The 19,895-nt window shown below is 39.9% G+C and overlaps 1 long non-coding RNA gene across 1 annotated transcript in view; it reads left to right on the top strand.

Moving 5' to 3' along the window:
• The window catches only part of LOC309806935, a 78,496-nt gene extending 59,737 nt beyond the window's left edge, over window positions 1-18,759 (top strand). Inside the window, exons 2-4 of the long non-coding RNA XR_014294461.1 lie at window positions 7,256-7,343; window positions 16,045-16,209; window positions 18,690-18,759. This is a non-coding gene — a long non-coding RNA (uncharacterized lncRNA). The remainder of the gene's footprint in view (window positions 1-7,255; window positions 7,344-16,044; window positions 16,210-18,689) is intronic.
• The last annotated feature ends 1,136 nt before the right edge of the window (window positions 18,760-19,895 follow it).

Genomic DNA, 19,895 nt, shown 5'->3' on the forward strand with positions numbered 1-19,895 from the left:
CTGGTTCTTTACCAGTTTTTATTATGTATCTGATATTATACCAAGATATTTACATGGATTAATTCTCACATTTTTTTTTTTTTTTTTTTTTCCTTTTTGCTATATGCGGACCTCTCACTGTTGTGGCCTCTCCCGTTGCGGAGCACAGGCTCCGGATGCGCAGGCCCAGTGGCCATGGCTCACGGGCCCAGCCGCTCCGCGGCATATGGGATCCTCCCAGACCGGGGCACGAACCCGCATCCCCTGCATCGGCAGGCGGACTCTCAACCACTGCGCCACCAGGGAGGCCCCTCACATTTTTGATTAGAGATTGATATTATTAGGTAAAATTATTGTATTGATGGACCCAAGTATTGCCTCCTTTTCTGCTTTAACTTTGTAGTTTCCATCTATTTTGACTCTGGGCTAACCCTGTGAATTGCTTTAGCGAAGTAACATTTGGCTAATTATGTCCTCATGCTCTTAAAGCCCTGCCATTAGCATGAGGACTAATCCAGGCTGAGAGACCATGTGCAGCAGAGCTGAATAACCCAACTAAAGCTCTCCTAGACCAGCCAATCCTCAGCTAACCTGCCAGCTGAGAATACATCCTGAATAAGTCACGTTGAGATCAGTCAAATCCAGCACAGAACATCAGACCAGCCCAGACAACACATAGAGTCACGAGAAATAATAAATGATTATTGTTTTATGCTGCTAAGTTTTGGGGTGATTTGTTACACAGCAAGAACTAACTGATGCAGTATTGTTTTATATCCCACTTTCCAGACAAGTAAACTGAGGCAGCATTAGGTTACCTAATTTGATTAAGAATGTACAGATAGTTAGTGGAGAAGGCAGGATTAGTAACCAGTAATCGAATTCCAGAGCCTTTAAGAACCATTAAGATCCAGGTAAGCAGGGCTATATCTGAAATGGCCAGGTATGAGGACTCCTTCCTATTTCTTACTGGCAAAATGTGGTTGGAGAAGATTAGACAGCATCCTATTACCCCCTCATCTGTGAGAGTCAGTAGTGCAGGGACTAGACAAGTAATAGCATTGTCTGACTGAGAGGCTGACTGACAAAGCAGTATGTTCCATCCTTGCAGTAGTAATAAACTTCCTGAAACAGTCCGTAAAGCTCAGTAGCCAAAGGGGACAAGTAGATGAGCCACATGGAGATGCAGCAGATGTCCAAGAGAGGTGCTGGAGCTATAAATCAGAAGTAGACACTTGGTGCTGAGAAACTTACACAGATAGTTTTCTGAACAGAAATTCACCAGCAAATTTCATGAATATTTCGAGTAAAAACACATACCTTAATACACGCAATATGAAATAATAGGCAGGAGACAGAGTACAGAAAGATTTCCTTACTATTTTCTTTATGATTTCCAGGGCATGTTTTCATTGCCTATGTGAAGTAAAGTTTTCTTTGTGTTTTTGTTTTTGTTTTTGGTGTATTGGAAATTCTGTGGAAAGTGGGTACAATGATGGGGAATGAGAAGAGAGGTTCAAACTGCAGAAACAGGGGAGAAAACAATAAACAAAGCTAAAGAGACATTGTGGCCTACTTCCTAAGTAGAATCAAACAACGAACCTTGCACAGTGTAGTTACTTCTTTGTGGATTTAACAGAAAGTTAAAACCTAGATTTTGTTTACATTTAACAATATCTGATGAAAATAATTTATTTTTTTAATACTTATTTAATTTATTTATTCGGCTCTGCTGGGTCTTAGATGCAGCACACAGGATCTTTTAGTTGTGGTATGCGGGATCTAGTTCCCTGACCAGGGATTGAACCCAGGCCTCCTGCATTGGGAGTGTGGAGTCTTAGCCACTAGACCACCAGGGAAGTCCCAGAACTAATTTATTTTTAGTAGTGAAAAATAAAACAAAAAAAAACTGGAGGCACTTCAAATGTCCACTGACTAAAAATTGAATAAATAAAAAAGTGTGATATTTGTACAATGGAATAATATTAAGCAGTGAAAATAAAGTTAACTCTATCATCTAGATGAATGTCACAAGTTATATTAAGTAAACAAAGTAGACAGCAAAATGAATGAATTTATAAAATTCGCTTATAAAAAGTTAATAAACACATAAAATTAAATTCTGTTGATTAGGGATACAGACATAGGTGATAAAGCTATCAAAAAAAAAAAAAAGGAATGGGCTACCTCGATGTGGAATAAAGGAGTTGCTATTTGGGAGAGGCACTTGGTGGCTTTCAAAAGCAGTGATGATTAGTTTCTATTGGGGGAAAAATGTACCCATGTTTATTTTTAAGTACTATGTATACCTTACATATAAGCTACATATAGTGTAGAATCCACATATAATAACTCTAAGATAGTGTTCTCTCAACAGATTGATTAGTACATTTATTGACATAATAAACTGAAATTTTCCTTAGTTCATATAAAATGGTGTCATTGACCTTAAGTGAGTGACAATGGAAGTAGAGCACTTCATACATTTTAAGAAATTACCTATAAAAACAACCTTTGGTCCACAAATACTAAACTGAAGGTACATTAGGATATGAGTGCATTTTGATTCTTGCATATCAAGCACATCACAATAATTTAGTTTTCTTTGAGACATCTTGAAAATGAAAGTGACAGAATATTGAATTAAAAAGAGCAAAGAACATGAGACAGTCCATTAGCAGATTCAGTATGCATAAAAAAATGGAAATGCTTCCAGTAAAACAGCTGGGTTTTACATCCTAATAAACTTATGACAGGGGTCCTTCGTTGCCTTCAAAAACTGCAAAACTCTGTCTCCCTGGGCAGTGGAGGGTCCAGCTCTGAGGGTCACTGGGAGGTGACAGAAATAGCTGCACAAATAATGGAGTTTGTACTTGCTCCCAAAGTGCTAAAAACAATGGATGTGGATTAAATTTTCATGATAAATTTTCCTCCCCCTTTTTACTGTGTCTTTTTGGTCTTTATTGTTCTTCTTTCAAAAGCATAAAGAAAAGATCACATATACATACTCCCACACTTCCACACTCCCACATGTGAGGAAACTGTGCAAAAGTACTGGCACATTCAGAGATGAGCACAGGTCTTGTCAGGCACTGGAAGTTGAACCAGACTGCTTGACAAATCTGATAGAAATGCGTCCTTGCCCGCAATGCCAATTTCTATGGAATTTGTGACTACTTTCTGGAAAAGTCCAAGTGTCTTTTGAGAGGAGAGGAGATCTCTCTAATAAGAAAGACTCAGTTGGGATAGGCTGAGGACCAAAAGGCTGGGGCCAGGATTCTGAGAGCCCCAAGCATTCCACACTATCTTAAAATTCCTTCCAGCTTCAATTTTGAAATCAGAAGGTGGAGGAAAAAAGGGTACTTTGGAGGGCAGAAGGGTAGTTTATGATGTTTCTCTTTTGATGGATTACCTGTTCTCTGCTACAGCAACTGAGAGAGACAGCAAGGTTACAAGGAACATAAAGCGAAGGAGAGCACTGGCATTTCCTGAATTCTACACAGGTCCTGCAGCTTTGATACATGACCGCCCTGCCTGCACAAGGCCATCAATTCTCTGTGCAGCACCACGGGGAGTGGAATATGCAATTTGTATGATTATCGTTATCATTATTACATCAAGCTGAACAACATTTTCAGCTCTGTGAACTAGAGGGAGGAGAATCACCAGAGGGGTTGGATTCAGACTGACAAAGAGTGGAGAGGGAGAGGTTTGGAAATTCCTTTTATTCTCTTTTCTGATGGTTTCTAATTCTTGACAATGGAGTGCATATCTGGGCCGTAATCTAATAGATTCTGATTCAGTGTCAAGCGGGCCAAGGAATCTACTTTTTATAAGCACCCCCAGGTGATGCTGAGGAAATTTTTTAAATGGTACAAGACTGGATATATCATGAGATTAAATCCCCCCAAAACATCTCTCTCTTTACTCTGAGAAGCCTGATGTATATTGGTTAAACCTTCGGATTTTGTGAGATGATTGGTTACAAGCTCCTTGAGTGACAGGACTTTGCTTGGTTCCCCTGCCCCTAGAAGAGTGTTTTACGTAAGGTAGGCATCAATCAATAAACATAAGATTTAATGAATGAGAGTATGCATACTCTGAGTCAACATTATGGTTACACTTTAGATGCTCTTGGACATTAGCTTCTCCATGTGGCACCTATTTGGGAAGCTGGAGGAACAATGTATTCCTGTAATGTCATGATAAATGTTTAAAGGAGGCTCAAGCCTTAACCTAAATTTCTCACTCATTTGCTCGATGGTCTTAGATTGTGATTTAAGAAAACGTAGCATAGATTTATTTAACAGTGCATTTCCTAGTAGTAAAATAAAGCCCCTGCTTCTCTCTTTAGAGCACAGATCCTATTGACAGTGGCTTTATGACATATCTTCCCCAGTAACTGGGGCTAAATTTCAGTTTAGGACATGAGTTTTAGATCAAAACGATCTGTCCTCTGTGCATTGCTGAGTTTTCCTGTTCTATAAGAAGAATGAATATTATTAATAAAATGGAGATTGCAATTAAATTTTGGAAAATAAAAATCTCTGAATTGGTAAAAGACAAAGAACACTATAAATATTTAAGCTTTTGGACTTGGGCTGAGTCAGTTTAAGCTGACTATCCTCAGTATGGGAATAGTCTTTCCTAAGCCACTGACTTGCATGTCAGCATGTCATGTCTTTTTTTGTTTTTCCCAGTAACATTTTAAGCAGTCCTATTGAGGACTCCAGAGGGAGTATTAAGATATATGTATAATGGGGAATGTCAACAACAACAACAAAAATATGTCATTTGAACACATCTGCCATATGATTTTGAAAATTCAAATGAAACAAACCTCTAAAAACATTATAACCTTAGGTAACTTGAAAATACATAATTTGAACTTGTTTTGCTGGATACATGAATGGAGATGAATTAATTTCAAAACTGAATTTTCTTATTTAGGTAGATGAATTCAAAGGACAAAATTTAACTAGAATATTGACATTATGGAAATGCTAATGATATGTGCTACAAGCTTAGAAGAACATCCAAGCAGTCATAGCACAGTCAATTATGTAAAAGTTGAAAGCTGCAGCCACGGTGCCAGAAGAGATTTAATGTAAATTTTATTTAAAAAAATGTTTGTACATAATATATATATATATAAAATATCAAATTGTAATTGATTCATGGATAATAATTCAAACAAAGGATGTAGGGCCTTGAGCTTCTTACAAAGGGACATTTTAATTGCTAATAATATAGAGGCATTAGGGAGGGTAAATATAGTTTTGCTCCACTTATAACTGTATTTGAATGAAATGCTAGAGGAACACTGACATTTTTAATTGTTTGGTTTTTGCCTTTTGATGTTTTGTTGATTTGTTTGTTTTCTTTGTCTACTTCCTAGAAAACTGCTAAAGTTGGTATTTGTTCTAGGATGGGGAGACCAGGCTTTTCCCAGTTGGGACAATCTGAAATGTGTGTTCCTTGTGAATAATCAAGCCTAACATTGTGCTGAATAGTCAGTGAGTCTTTGATGGTGCTTTGCTCAATCTGTTTCTTATCAAAAACTGAAATTGTTGGGCTTCCCTGGTGGCACAGTGGTTGAGAGTCCGCCTGCTGATGCAGGGCACACAGGTTCGTGCCCCGGTCCAGGAAGATCCCACATGCCATGGAGCAGCTGGGCCTGTGAGCCATGGCCGCTGAGCCTGTGCTTCCGGAGACTGTGCTCCGCAACGGGAGAGGCCACAGCAGTGAAAGGCCCGCGTACCACACACAAAAAAACAAAAAAACAAAAAAACCCCCAAAAAACTGAAATTGTTTCAATCCATGGAATGAAATGTTAATTTAAATTGTTTCCCAGGAAGTGAAAATAGCTTCTTCCTATATAGTTTGTAACAGTGGTTGTCCTTTGATGGATGGAATTGTAGCTACATTGTTTTCCTTCCTTTACATTTTTCCATACATATGTACACATGCACATACATATTTCTCTGTAATGAATATATATTTCCCTTTTAAAAAGAAATAGCTTTTTAATTTTTATTGGAGTAGAGTTGATTTACAATGTTGTATTAGTTTCAGCTGTACAGCAAAGTGAATCATATATATATATATATATTCTTTATTAGATTATTTTTCCATATAGATTATTACAGAATATTGAGTATAGTTCCCTGTGCTATACGGTAGGTCCTTGCAGTTTCTCTATTTTATATATAGTAGTGCATATATATTAATCCCAATCTCCTAATTTATCACCTCCCCCACCACATTTCCCCTTTGGTAACTGTAAGTTTTTTTTCGAGAACTGTGAATCTGTTTCTGTTTTGTAAATAAGTTCATTTGTATCATTTTTTGTATTAGATTCCACATATAAGTGATATCATATGATATTTGTCTTTGACTTACTTCACTTAGTATGATAATCTCTAGGTCCATCCATGTTGCTGCAAATGGCATTATTTTATTCTTTTTTATGACTGAATAATATTCCATTGTATATATGTAACACATCTTCTTTATCCATTCCTCTGTTGATGAATATTTAGATTGTTTCCAAGGAAATAACTTTTTTTTAAAAGCAAAAGAATGAGAAATAATCTCATTATACAGAATTATATGATAAAATGGCTTTCATTAAAACAGTATTCTATCTAGGTATGTTGTGAATATTCTTGGCAACTTTTATTGAAATAAAAGTTTATTCATGTATTTAAGAAATACTTATTTAGCTTCTACCAAGTGCCAGGTACTGGTTCTAAGTGCTGGGATATAAGCAATGAACAAAGGGAAGTTCCTGATATCATGGAGCTCGTGTTGTCATGGATGATAGACAATAAATTATGTAATATGTTCAGGGATGACAAATGCTATGAAAAAAAAACTAAGAAAATAGGGTGAGGAGATGGAGAGTGATATAGAAGGTGCTATTTTGTATAGGTTGGGCAGGGAGTAATGAATGTATCTGAATAGATACAGGGACATTTCAGCAGAAACCTACTTAAAGTGGGTGAGCTAAGGAAATATCTCCGAGAAGAACTTCATAGGCAGAGGATGTGTAAGTCCAGAGGCACTGAGTGGAAGCATGCTTGGCATTTTTAACATCAAGGAGGCCAAGGTGGATGGGGTGGACTTTGAGAAGGAAAGTAGCACAGAATATAAAGTCAGACAGGGTGGTAGAAGGTCAGATTATATGGAGGTCTGATGGCCATCGTGTTCTGAGTGAGATGAAAAGTTGTTGGAGGTTTTGAGCAGAGATGATGTTCTATTTCATAATTAACAGGATCATGCTGGCTACTGTGTGGACAGTAGGTGATAGCAGGAAAGAAGTGGAATCCAAGAAGCCAGTATGGAGCCAATGAGCAGTTCAGGTGAGGGATGATCTCGCTTTCTGGGTTTCTGGCTGAATAGTTCTTGGGTACATAGAAGTCCTCAGCTTTTCTGAATGTTTTGTGTCTCAGATTTCTTCTGTGGCCTGAATGAAAGTCTCATTTGGTTACTCTCCAAAGCAACTATGAACAAAGCTGCCTACCCTGGCTGGAAATTATCTCCAACTTATTGCCTACGATGGGAAAAAACATTATAAAATTTGACAAAAAATAATTTTTCAATTTTATTTCCATCATTTTGCATATAATTCAGCCTTATCAAAGAATCATTTAGAGAGAAAGAATATTAGTATTTAAATGATTTACGTTAAAGTCTATTATACCTATTTAGGTCTAAGATTGATTTTTTTTTGTTTTGTTTTGTTTTGTTTTGTTTTTTATTTTCTATATTCACTCTTTTTTTAATTTTTTTTAAATTTTTTTATTAGTTTCTGCTTTATAACAAAGTGAATCAGTCATACATATACATCTGTTCCCACATCCCTTCCCTCATGCATCTCCCTCCCTCCCACCCTCCCCATCCCACCCCTTCAGGCGGTCACAAAGCACCGAGCTGATCTCCCTGTGCTCTGCGGCTGCTTCCCACTATCTATCTACCTTACGTTTGGTAGTGTATATATGTCCATGCCTCTTTTTCGCTTTGTCACAGCTTACCCTTCCCCCTCCCCATATCCTCAAGTCCATTCTCAAGTAGGTCTGTGTCTTTATTCCCGTTTTACCCCTAGGTTCTTCATGACATTTTTTAAATTCCATATATATGTGTTAGCATACGGTATTTGTCTTTCTCTTTCTGACTTACTTCACTCTGTATGACAGACTCTAGGTCTATCCACCTCATTACAAATAGCTCAGTTTCGTTTCTTTTTATGGCTGAGTAATATTCCATTGTATATATGTGCCACATCTTCTTTATCCATTCATCCGATGATGGACACTTAGGTTGTTTCCAGCTCCGGGCTATTGTGAATAGAGCTGCAATGAACATTTTGGTACATGTCTCTTTTTAAATTATGGTTTTCTCAGGGTATATGCCCAGTAGTGGGATTGCTGGGTCATATGGTAGTTCTATTTGTAGTTTTTTAAGGAACCTCCATACTGTTCTCCATAATGGCTGTACCAATTCACATTCCCACCAGCAGTGCAAGAGTGTTCCCGTTTCTCCACACCCTCTCCAGCATTTATTGTTTCTAGATTTCTTGATGATGGCCATGCTGACTGGTGTGAGATGATATCTCATTGTAGTTTTGATTTGCATTTCTCTAATGATTAATGATGTTGAGCATTCTTTCATGTGTTTGTTGGCAGTCTGTATATCTTCTGTGGAGAAATGCCTATTTAAGTCTTCTGCCCATTTTTGGATTGGGTGGTTTGTTTTTTTGCTATTGAGCTGCATGAGCTGTTTATAAATTTTGGAGATTAATCCTTTGTCAGTTGCTTCATTGGCAAATATTTTCTCCCATTCTGAGGGTTGTCTTTTGGTCTTGTTTATGGTTTCCTTTGCTGTGCAAAAGCTTTGAAGTTTCATTAGGTCCCATTTGTTTATCTTTGTTTTTATTTCCATTTCTCTAGGAGGTGGGTCCAAAAGGATCTTGCTGTGATTTATGTCATAGAGTGTTCTGCCTATGTTTTCCTCTAAGAGTTTGATAGTTTCTGGCCTTACATTTAAGTCTTTAATCCATTTTGAGCTTATTTTTGTGTATGGTGTTAGGGAATGATCTAATCTCAAACTTTTACATGTCCCTGTCCAGTTTTCCCAGCACCACTTATTGAAGAGGCTGTCCTTTCTCCACTGTACATTCCTGCCTCCTTTATCAAAGATAAGTTGGCCATATGTGCGTGGGTTTATCTCTGGGCTTTCTATCCTGATCCACTGATCTATCTTTCTGTTTTTATGCCAGTACCACACTGTCTTAATTACTGTAGCTTTGTAGTATAGTCTGAAGTCAGGGAGCCTGATTCCTCCAGCTCCGTTTTTCGTTCTCAAGATTGCTATGGCTATTCGGGGTTTTTTGTTTTTCCAAACAAATTTTGAAATTTTTTGTTCTAGTTCTGTGAAAAATGCCAGTGGTAGTTTGATAGGGATTGCATTGAATCTGTAGATTGCTTTGGGTAGTAGAGTCATTTTCACAATATTGATTCTTCCAATCCAGGAGCATGGTATATCTCTCCATCTATTTGTATCATCTTTAATTTCTTTCATCAGTGTCTTATAATTTTCTGCATACAGGTCTTTTGTCTCCTTAGGTAGGTTTATTCCTAGATATTTTATTCTTTTTGTTGCAATGGTAAATGGGAGTGTTTTCTTGATTTCATTTTCAGATTTTTCATCATTAGTGTACAGGAATGCCAGAGATTTCTGTACATTAATTTTGTATCCTGCTACTTTACCAAATTCATTGATTAGCTATAGTAGTTTTTTGGTAGCATCTTTAGGATTCTCTATGTATAGTATCATGTCATCTGCAAACAGTGACAGCTTTACTTCTTCTTTTCCGATTTGGATTCCTTTTATTTCCTTTTCTTCTCTGATTGCTGTGGCTAAAACTTCCAAAACTATGTTGAATAAGAGTGGTGAGAGTGGGCAGCCTTGTCTTGTTCCTGATCTTAGTGGAAATGGTTTCAGTTTTTCACCATTGAGGACAATGTTGGCTGTGGGTTTGTCATATATGGCCTTTATTATGTTGAGGAAAGATCCCTCTATGCCTACTTTCTGCAGGGTTTTTATCATAAATGGGTGTTGAATTTTGTCGAAAGCTTTCTCTGCATCTATTGAGATGATCACATGGTTTTTCTCCTTCAACTTGTTAATATGGTGTATCACATTGATTGATTTGCGTATATTGAAGAATCCTTGCATTCCTGGAATAAACCCCACTTGATCATGGTGTATGATCCTTTTAATGTGCTGTTGGATTCTGTTTGCTAGTATTTTGTTGAGGATTTTTGCATCTATGTTCATCAGTGATATTGGCCTGTAGTTTTCTTTCTTTGTGACATCCTTGCCTGGTTTTGGTATCAAGGTGATGGTGGCCTCATAGAATGAGTTTGGGAGTGTTCCTTCCTCTGATATTGTTTGGAAGAGTTTGAGAAGGATGGGTGTTAGCTCTTCTCTAAATGTTTGATAGAATTCACCTGTGAAGCCATCTGGTCCTGGGCTTTTGTTTGTTGGAAGATTTTTAATCACAGTTTCAATTTCAGTGCTTGCGATTGGTCTATTCATATTTTCTATTTCTTCCTGATTCAGTCTTGGCAGGTTGTGCATTTCTAAGAATTTGTCCATTTCTTCCAGGTTGTCCATTTTATTGGCATAGAGTTGCTTATAGTAATCTCTCATGATCTTTTGTATTTCTGCAGTGTCAGTTGTTACTTCTCCTTTTTCATTTCTACTTCTATTGATTTGAGTCTTCTCCCTTCTTGATGAGTCTGGCTAATGGTTTGTCAATTTTGCTTATCTTCTCAAAAAACCAGCTTTTAGTTTGGTTGACCTTTGCTATCGTTTCCTTCATTTCTTTTTCATTTATTTCTGATCTGATCTTTATGATTTCTTACTTTCTGCTAGCTTTGGGGGTTTTTTTGTTCTTCTTTCTCTAATTGCTTTAGGTGCAGGGTCAGGTTGTTTACTCGAAATGTTTCCTGTTTCTTAAGGTGGGATTGTATTGCTATAAACTTCCCCCTTAGAACTGCTTTTGCTGCATCCCATAGGTTTTGGGTCGTCGTGTCTCCATTGTCATTTGTTTCTAGGTATTTTTAAATTTCCTCTTTGATTTCTTCAGTGATCACTTCGTTATTGAGTAGTGTATTGTTTAGCCTCCATGTGTTTGTATTTTTTACAGATCTTTTCCTGTAATTGATATCTAGTCTCATAGCATTGTGGTCGGAAAAGATACTTGATACAATTTCAATTTTCTTAAATTTACCAAGGCTTGATTTGTGACCCAAGATATGATCTATCCTGGAGAATGTTCCATGAGCACTTGAGAAAAATGTGTATTCTGTTGTTTTTGGATGGAATGTCCTATAAATTTCAACTAAGTCCATCTTGTTTAATGTATCATTTAAAGCTTGTATTTCCTTATTTATTTTCATTTTGGATGATCTGTCCATTGGTGAAAGTGGGGTGTTAAAGTCCCCTACTATGATTGTGTTACTGTCGATTTCCCCTTTTATGGCTGTTAGTATTTGCCTTATGTACTGAGGTGCTCCTATGTTGGGTGCATAAATATTTACAATTGTTATATCTTCTTCTTGGATCGATCCCTTTATCGTTATGTAGTGTCCTTCTTTGTCTCTTCTAATAGTCTTTATTTTAAAGTCTATTTTGTCTGATATAAGAATTGCTACTCCAGCTTTCTTTTGATTTCCATTTGCATGGAATATCTTTTTCCATCCCCTTACTTTCAATCTGTATGTGTCTCTAGGTCTGAAGTGGGTCTCTTGTAGACAGCATATATATGGGTCTTGTTTTTGTATCCATTCAGCCACTCTGTGTCTTTTGGTGGGAGCATTTAGTCCATTTACATTTAAGGTAATTATTGATATGTATGTTCCTATTCCCATTTCCTTAATTGCTTTGGGTTCGTTATTGTAGGTATATTCCTTCTGTTGTGTTTCTTGCCTAGAGAAGATCCTTTAGCATTTGTTGTAAAGCTGGTTTGGTGGTGCTGAACTCTCTCAGCTTTTGCTTGTCTGTAAACATTTTAATTTCTCCATCAAATCTGAATGAGATCCTTGCTGGGTAGAGTAATCTTGGTTGCAGGTTTCTCTCCTTCATCACTTTAATTATGTCCTGCCACTCCCTTCTGGCTTGTAGAATTTCTGCTGAGAGATCAGCTGTTAACCTGATGGGGATTCCCTTGTGTGTTATTTGTTGTTTTTGCCTTGCTGCTTTTAATATGATTTCTTTGTGTTTAATTTTTGACAGTTTGATTAATATGTGTCTTGGTGTATTTCTCCTTGGATTTATTCTGTATGGGACTCTCTGTGCCTCCTGGACTTGATTAACTATTTCCTTTCCCATATTGGGGAAGTTTTCAACTATAATCTCTTCAAATATTTTCTCAGTCCCTTTCTTTTTCTCTTCTTCTTCTGGAACCCCTATAATTCGAATGTTGGTGCGTTTAATGTTGTCCCAGAGGTCTCTGAGACTGTCCTCTGTTCTTTTCATTCTTTTTTCTTTATTTTGCTCTGCATCAGTTATTTCCACTATTTTATCTTCAACCTCACTTATCCGTTCTTCTGCCTCAGTTATTCTGCTATTGATCCCATCTAGAGTATTTTTCATTTCATTTATTGTGTTTTTAATCGATGCTTGATTCATCTTTAGTTCTTCTAGGTCCTTGTTAACTGTTTCTTGCATTTTGTCTATTCTATTTCCAAGTTATGGATCTTGGAAATAGAATCTTGGATCAGCTTTACTATCATTATTCTGAATTCTTTTTCAGGTAGACTGCCTATTACCTCTTCATTTGTTAGGTCTGGTAGGTTTTTATCTTGCTCCTTCACCTGCTGTGTGTTTTTCTGTCTTCTCATTTTGCTTATGTTACTGTGTTTGGGGTCTCCTTTTTGCAGGCTGCAGATTCGTAGTTCCCATTGTTTTTGGTGTCTGATCCCAGTGGCTAAGGTTGTTTCAGTAGGTTGTGTAGGCTTCCTGGTGGGGGGGACTAATGCCTGTGTTCTGGTGGTTGAGGCTCGATCTTGTCTTTCTGGTGGACAGGTCCACGTCTGGTGGTGTGTTTTTTTTTTTTTTTTTTTTTTTTTTTTTTTGCGGTATGCGGGCCTCTCACTGTTGTGGCCTCCCCCATTGCGGAGCACAGGCTCCGGATGCGCAGGCCCAGCGGCCATGGCTCACGGGCCCAGCCGCTCCGCGGCATATGGTATCCTCCCAGACCGGGGCACGAACCCGTATCCCCTGCATCGGCAGGCGGACTCTCAACCACTGCGCCACCAGGGAGGCCCTGGTGGTGTGTTTTGGGGTGCCTATGGCCTTATTATGTTTTTAGGTAGCCTCTCTGCTAATGGGTGGGGTTGTGTTCCTGCCTTGCTAGTTGCTTGGCATAGGGTGACCAGCACTGTAGCTTGCTGGTCGTTGACTGAAGCTGGGTGCTGGTGTTGGGATGGAGATCTCTGGGAGATTTTCGCTGCTTGATATTATGTGGAGCTGGGAGGTCTCTTGTGGACCCGTGTCCTGAAGTTGGCTCTCCCACTTCAGAGGCACAGCACTGACTCCTGGCTGCAGCACCAAGAGACTTTCATCCACCCGGCTCAGAATAACAGGGAGAAAAAGTAGAAAGAAAGAATTAGTAGAAGAAAGAAAGAGAGAGAGAAAGAAAGGAAGAAGGGAAGAAAGGAAGGAAGGATGGAAGAAAGAAAGAAAGGAGGGAGGGAGGGAGGAAGGATGGAAAGAAAGAAGGAAAGAAAGGAGGGAGGGAGGGAGGAATGAAAGCAAAAGGAAGAGTGAATGGAAGAAGGGAGGGAGGGAGGAAGGAAAGAAAGAAAGACAGGAGGGAGGGAGGGAGGAAGGAAAGAAAAAGAAAGTGGAAAGAAGGGTGGGAGGGAGGGAGGAAAGAAAAAGAAAGAAGGAAAGGAGGAGCGGAGGGAGGGAGGGAAGAAGGGAAGGTAGGAAAAAAATAAAGAGCAGGTAAAGTAAAATAGAATAAAGTATGAAATATAGTAGCGTTATTAAAATTAAAAAGTAATTATTGAAAAAAAAACGGACAGATAGAACCCTGGGACATATGGTGGAAGCAAAGCTATACAGAGAGAATCTTACACAGAAGATTACACATACACATTCACAAAAAGAGAGCAGGGGGAAAAATCAAAAATCTTGCTCTCCAAGTCCACCTCCTCAATTTGGGATAATTCGTTGTAAAAAAAGGAAAAGGGCGAGAAGTCTGAAATCTTGCTCTCTAAGTCCACCTCCTTAATTTGGAATAATTCGTTGTAAAAAGAGGAAAAGGGGGGAAAGTCTTAAATCTTGTCCTCAAAGTCCACTTCCTCAATTTGGGATGATTCGCTGTCCATTTATGCACTCCACAGACGCAGGGCACATCAAATGGGCCGTGGAGCTTTAATCCGCTGCCTCCGAGGCTGCACAGAGAGATTTCCCTGTCTCTGCTCTGCTTTCACAGCTCCTGGGTCTCAGCCTTGGACCTGGCCCCGCCTCTGCGCGTAGGTCGCTGGAGGGCGTCCGTTCTTCGCTCAGACAGGACGGGTTTAAAGGAGCCGCTGATTCGGGGGCTCTGGCTCACTCAGGCAGAGGGGAGGGAGGGGCGCGCAGTGTGGGGCGGGCCTGCGGCGGCAGAGGCCGGCGTGACGTTGCAGCAGCCCGTGGTGCTCCGTGCGCTTTCCCGGGGAAGCCCTCCTCGGGTCTCGGGACCCTGGCAGTGGCGGGGTGCACAGGCCCCCCGGAAGGCGGGGCGGACAGTGACCCGTGCTCGCACACAGGCCCCGCGGCGGCGGCGGCGGCGGCGGCGGCGGCGGCGGGCGGCGGCGGCGGCGGCGGCGGCGGGCGGCGGCGGGCCGCGGCGGTGGCGGCGGCGGGCGGCGGCGGCGGCCGCGGCGGCGGCGGGCGGCGGCGTCCCACGCCCGTCTCCGAGGTCCGCGCCTTACCCGCGGCTCGCGCCTGTCTCCGGCGCTTCCCCAAGCAGCCCTCTTAATGCCCTCTCCTCGCGCACCAGGAAACAAAAGGGAAAAAAGTCTCTTGCCTCTTCAGCAGCTCCAGACCCTTTCCCCGGACTCCCTCCGGCCTAGCCGTGGTGCACTAACCCCTTCAGGCTCTCTTCCTGCCGCCAGCCCCAGTCCTCTCCCTGCGCTCCGACTGAAAGCCGATACCCGAGCCTCAGCTCCCAGCCCCGCCCACCACGGCGGCCGAGCAGACAAGCCTCTCGGGCTGGTGTGTGCCTGAGGGCACCGGTCCTCTGTGCCGGAATCTCTCCGCTTTGCCCTCCACACTCCTGTTGCTGTGCTCTCCTCCGCTACTCCGAAGCTTTCCCCCTCCGCCACCTGCAGTCTCCGCCCGCGAAGGGGCTTGTAGTGTGTGGAAACCTTTCCTCCTTCACGGCTCCCTCCCACTGGTGCAGGTCCCGTCCCTATCCTATTGTCTCTGTTTATTCTTTTTTTCTTTTGCCCTACCCAGGTATGTGGGGAGTTTCTTGCCTTTTGGGGGGTCTGAGGTCTTCTGTCAGCGTTCAGTAGGTGTTCTGTAGGAGTTGTTCCACGTGTAGATGAATTTCTGATGTATCTGTGGGGAGGAAGGTGATCTCCGCGTCTTACTCTTCCGCCATCTTCCTCCGGGTCCCTAAGATTGATTTTTATTCTTATGATGGGGGAGAGAAGAGAACAAAAGGTCTTAGATTATGAATTTGGAATTGTTGAATCTTTATGAATTTGGAATTGTTGAATCTTTTCTCTTCAGGAGGTGGTGTTACTTATATGCAAGGGTCAAGTGAGTCCAGAAAACTAATGCAGAAAGAAGGACTTAGCCTCCAGGAAAATTTATATCTGATTTTGAATCTCTCATGGCAGCATTAAAAAAGAGAAATGAAAACAAAGAGTGGAAAAGGGGAGATTAGATAGCAGAGTAGATTGTTTACTTTCCTTTGCCTCCTGGATTTTCATTCTTTTCTTTTATCTCTGCAGCCTTGAGGATTTATTGGCACCCATTTCATTTGTCTTTCTCCAGTTTTAAAATTAAGGTGATGAGATGGAATATTACCTGTGTGCTTCGGAACATCCATGAGTGACATGTGATAGTTGCCTGGGAAACTAGAGATGAAATTTTATAGGCCTTTGAAATGCTTTACATTTGAGAATTAAGCTCAGCTGAAGTTTAAACAGCATACTGACAGCGAGTATTGATCTCTCACATTATCTGTTAGGATATTTGAGCTGCAGATAACAGAAAACCCCCAACTCCAAGGGGTTTAACCAACAAAGAAATGTATTATCTAATATAACTGGAAGTACAGAGGTAGAATGAGCTCCATGTGTTGTAATGAGAAGCCTAATATAATCGAGGATCCAGCTCCTTTTCTTCTTTCTCCTCTGTTGTACTCAGCTACCTCCTAGGGCTGGTTGTCCTTATGGTTTCAAGATGGCTGCCAGTGACATCCTGAGCAACATTAATTCTTATTAACTGCCAGCAGGAGAGGAAAGGGGAGCTTTCTCCCTTAAACCTAGAAAATATTCCTTTTCTTCGATCTGATTGGGAAAACTTAATTCACATGTCTACCTCTAGACTAAGGAAGGCCATGATCTAACTGGCACAAACAAATCAAAATCCTCCTTGAGGGCTAGATATATTGTGAATCTCTGGATTAAAAGGGCTTCTACTAGGAAGAAAAAGGGGGGGGGGGAATTGGGAATTAGGCATTGTATGTATCATACAATGGAGAGGCAAGAGTTAACAACAGATTCTACACTGGAAAAAACTTTCAAGGAGTGGAATCTGCCCCAAATGTTGTTATTCTGTCCCTTGTCATCAATGCCGTGGACATGTATCTCCCTCACTAAGGATGAAAAGAGAAGGGGGAGGGAGTTCTGGTGAGTCCAAAGTTTCTCCTTTCTACAGTATTTTGAAGCACTTCATTAAAGAACTTAGAAATAGTTATTTTAAAACATAAGTGATTCTAAGGCCTTTGTTCAGTATCCAAAACTTAAAATCAATGAATACTTGTGATGTTATAATAGTGGTTTGTTGCTTATAATTTCCTGTATTCTGGATTTTTTATTTAAGATACCGGTAATAATTTATTTCAGCATCTTTATTAGCTGTATCTATAGATATAAATATTAGTAAGCAATTAAACAAGGCTTTTGAGACATTTTCCCTTTTATTTTGGAATCATGAACTTTTCTTTGTTAAAAATAATTTTAGCATATTAGAACCCAGCCATGCAACAGCAGATATATGACAAACTTGCTTTTTTGCATTTTATTTATAAATAATTTATTTGTGTATTAATTTTCTATTGCTGTGTAAAAATTACTGTAAACTTAGTGGCTTAAAGAAAAGCAAATTTATTATCTTACAGTTCCTTTACGTCAAAAATCTGGGCACGGTGTAGCTAAGGTCCTCTGCTCAGGGTTTCACATGGTTATAATCAAGGCTGCCACCAAGTGTTGGTCACACTGTCATTCTCGTCTGAGGCTCCATGTCCTCTTTCAAGCTCATTAAGCTTGTTGGCAGAATTCAGTTCCTTGTAGTTGTAGGAATGTCCCCATTTTTAAATAATGTTGCCAGGGATCCCTCTTGGCTCCTAGAGGTCACGCACAGTTCTTTACTAGTGTTTCCTTTTTTCCAGACCAACAGGAGCCTGTCCGACTTTGAGTCTCTGATTTCCTATGTCTCTAGACACAGATCTAAGGGTGCATGTGATTAGGTCAGGCCCACCTGATAATCTGTCTTAAAGTCAGTTGACTGGGGATTGTAATTTGATAGGCAAAATCCCTTCACAGTAGCACCTAGAATTGACGACCTGGGAGAAGGTATGTGCACACCAGGGAGCTTCCAAACGTAAAGGCTGGGCTTCCATCTCTGAGTGGAAGATCCAAATATTGTTTGCTCAGGTCTCATGTGTTGGACACTAAATACTTCAGAAGAACTATTCTTCTCTCTCTCTCCTCTCCTTTCCCTCTAGCTAGATACAGATCATTTGAATTTCTCCCCTACAGGAAAAAATATATAAAGAATTACCTCTGTAGGTTGCAAGGGCAGGATGAGAAAGAAGATGAAGATAATGAAAAAATAGTATTATGTCTGAAGAAAGTAGGGAAAAATATAATTGAGGAGAAGATGTGAGAAGGAACAAAGACCGACCCAAAAAGCAGGCATCCATGAGAGAGAGTTGGTGTCAGGGTTCTATGGGTTTGAGATAAAGTTAGAACAAAAGAAATCACTATAGGAGAATGAAAAGATGGAAAAAACAAGGCAGAGACATTAGAGTGCAAAGTAGTAATAATGATGGCATTTGTGGCCATGGATTTACTTTGAACAAGGCACTCTGCTTCTTTTTCCTAAATAATTTCCTGTGGTGAAGGAAGGCTGATAGCAGCAAATATTTGTGTATATATCTTGATCTTGTTAACAGTATTTCTCAACACTCACTTTGTTATGGTCTGGCTGCTGCTTTGAGGAGCCAGACAAAGCAGATAATATTACACTTAATAAACACATATGAAGGCCAAAAACATAGCTACAAATGAAAGAAGTTTAAAATAACCCAAGGTGGTCTTGTAGTCTCCTTGCAACAAACTGTTTTGACAAGAATATGAGAATATATATAACCCAGTGTGTTTTTTTCTCCTTTTTCTTTTTCAAAATCCTAGCAAGGATGAATATAATTTGAAAACAACTTCATAAATCCATTTTCCCCAGAGGACCGTAAAGAAATATTCCATGTGAGTACCAACTGGTTCCTAGTTACTAAATCAGAAGTGATCAAATAAACTTCATGATAGAGGGTTGGCTAAGCTGAGACTTTCAGTAGCGTGTGTGTGTGTGTGTGTGTGTGTGTGTGTAAAATCCAGTACAGATGTACTGCAAATATCTATCCTTTAAGCATGCCATATGCATCTGTTTTAAAATAAATCGTGAACTATTGCAGAATTAGTTTCATTTTAAGAAGAAGGATCATATATCACAAATGCAGGAGATTTTGTTTTCACTTCTGATTTTTTGATGCTCCTGAATCTTCAGGTTCTTAGCTCCATAAAAGAAGGGCCTAGGCAGAGGTTGAGAGTTCCTATGACACCATCAATTAGTAGCAAACAAGTGAGCACGTATGCCAGGCTGCTCCTAATGTCCTCTATGAAGATTCACTTTTCTCTTTGACTGGACATTGTTGCCATGGGGTTATGCAGTTGACTCATTTTCATTTTGTTGGGGGAATTGTGAGAGTGCTATAAAGAAGGGAGATGAATTGGAAGAAACAGCTCTCTCTTTCCTTCTCTGCCAACAAGATTTAGAGCATAGCAGAGGGATGATTCAGAATCCAACATACTTGTGACTCTGATACCCATTCTAATTAGATGGCTACTTGTTTGGGCTTTGTAAGACATCTCCCACAAGAATGAAGAGGAGTTTTTCTGAGAATAGAGGCAGAGATATATTTGCAGGATTGTTAATGACAGCTGCCAAAGACAGCAATGATGCCAAGATTATTAGCCTAAAAGGAAGACACAATTTAGGCTAATTTTTTTGAATTAATTTACTAACTAAATCACCAACATTGACCTCAGGTATGTGCACCTACTTTTCCCCCTGGCTTCTAGATCTGACTCCTTGTGTATCAGTTACCGTTCATGGATTACCAGGCATCATTTTTCTCATCAAGTCCTCAGATAAAAGAAATGCCAGTGTTCCATTCCCCATATTTTTCAGGTTTAAGTGTTTGTTACTAAAGTACCAGAAAGCAATGACACTTTGTGGCTTTTGGGATACATATGGCTTTTCAAAATGCAGTTCATGAAAGCTTCCAGTTTCTGAAGTAGTGATATTTTTCATCACAGGGGATCAGTAGTCCTATGATTCTT

Source organism: Mesoplodon mirus (genome assembly GCF_964341445.2).
Source record: "Mesoplodon mirus genome assembly, chromosome: 6".
NCBI classification, from domain to species: domain Eukaryota; kingdom Metazoa; phylum Chordata; class Mammalia; order Artiodactyla; family Ziphiidae; genus Mesoplodon; species Mesoplodon mirus.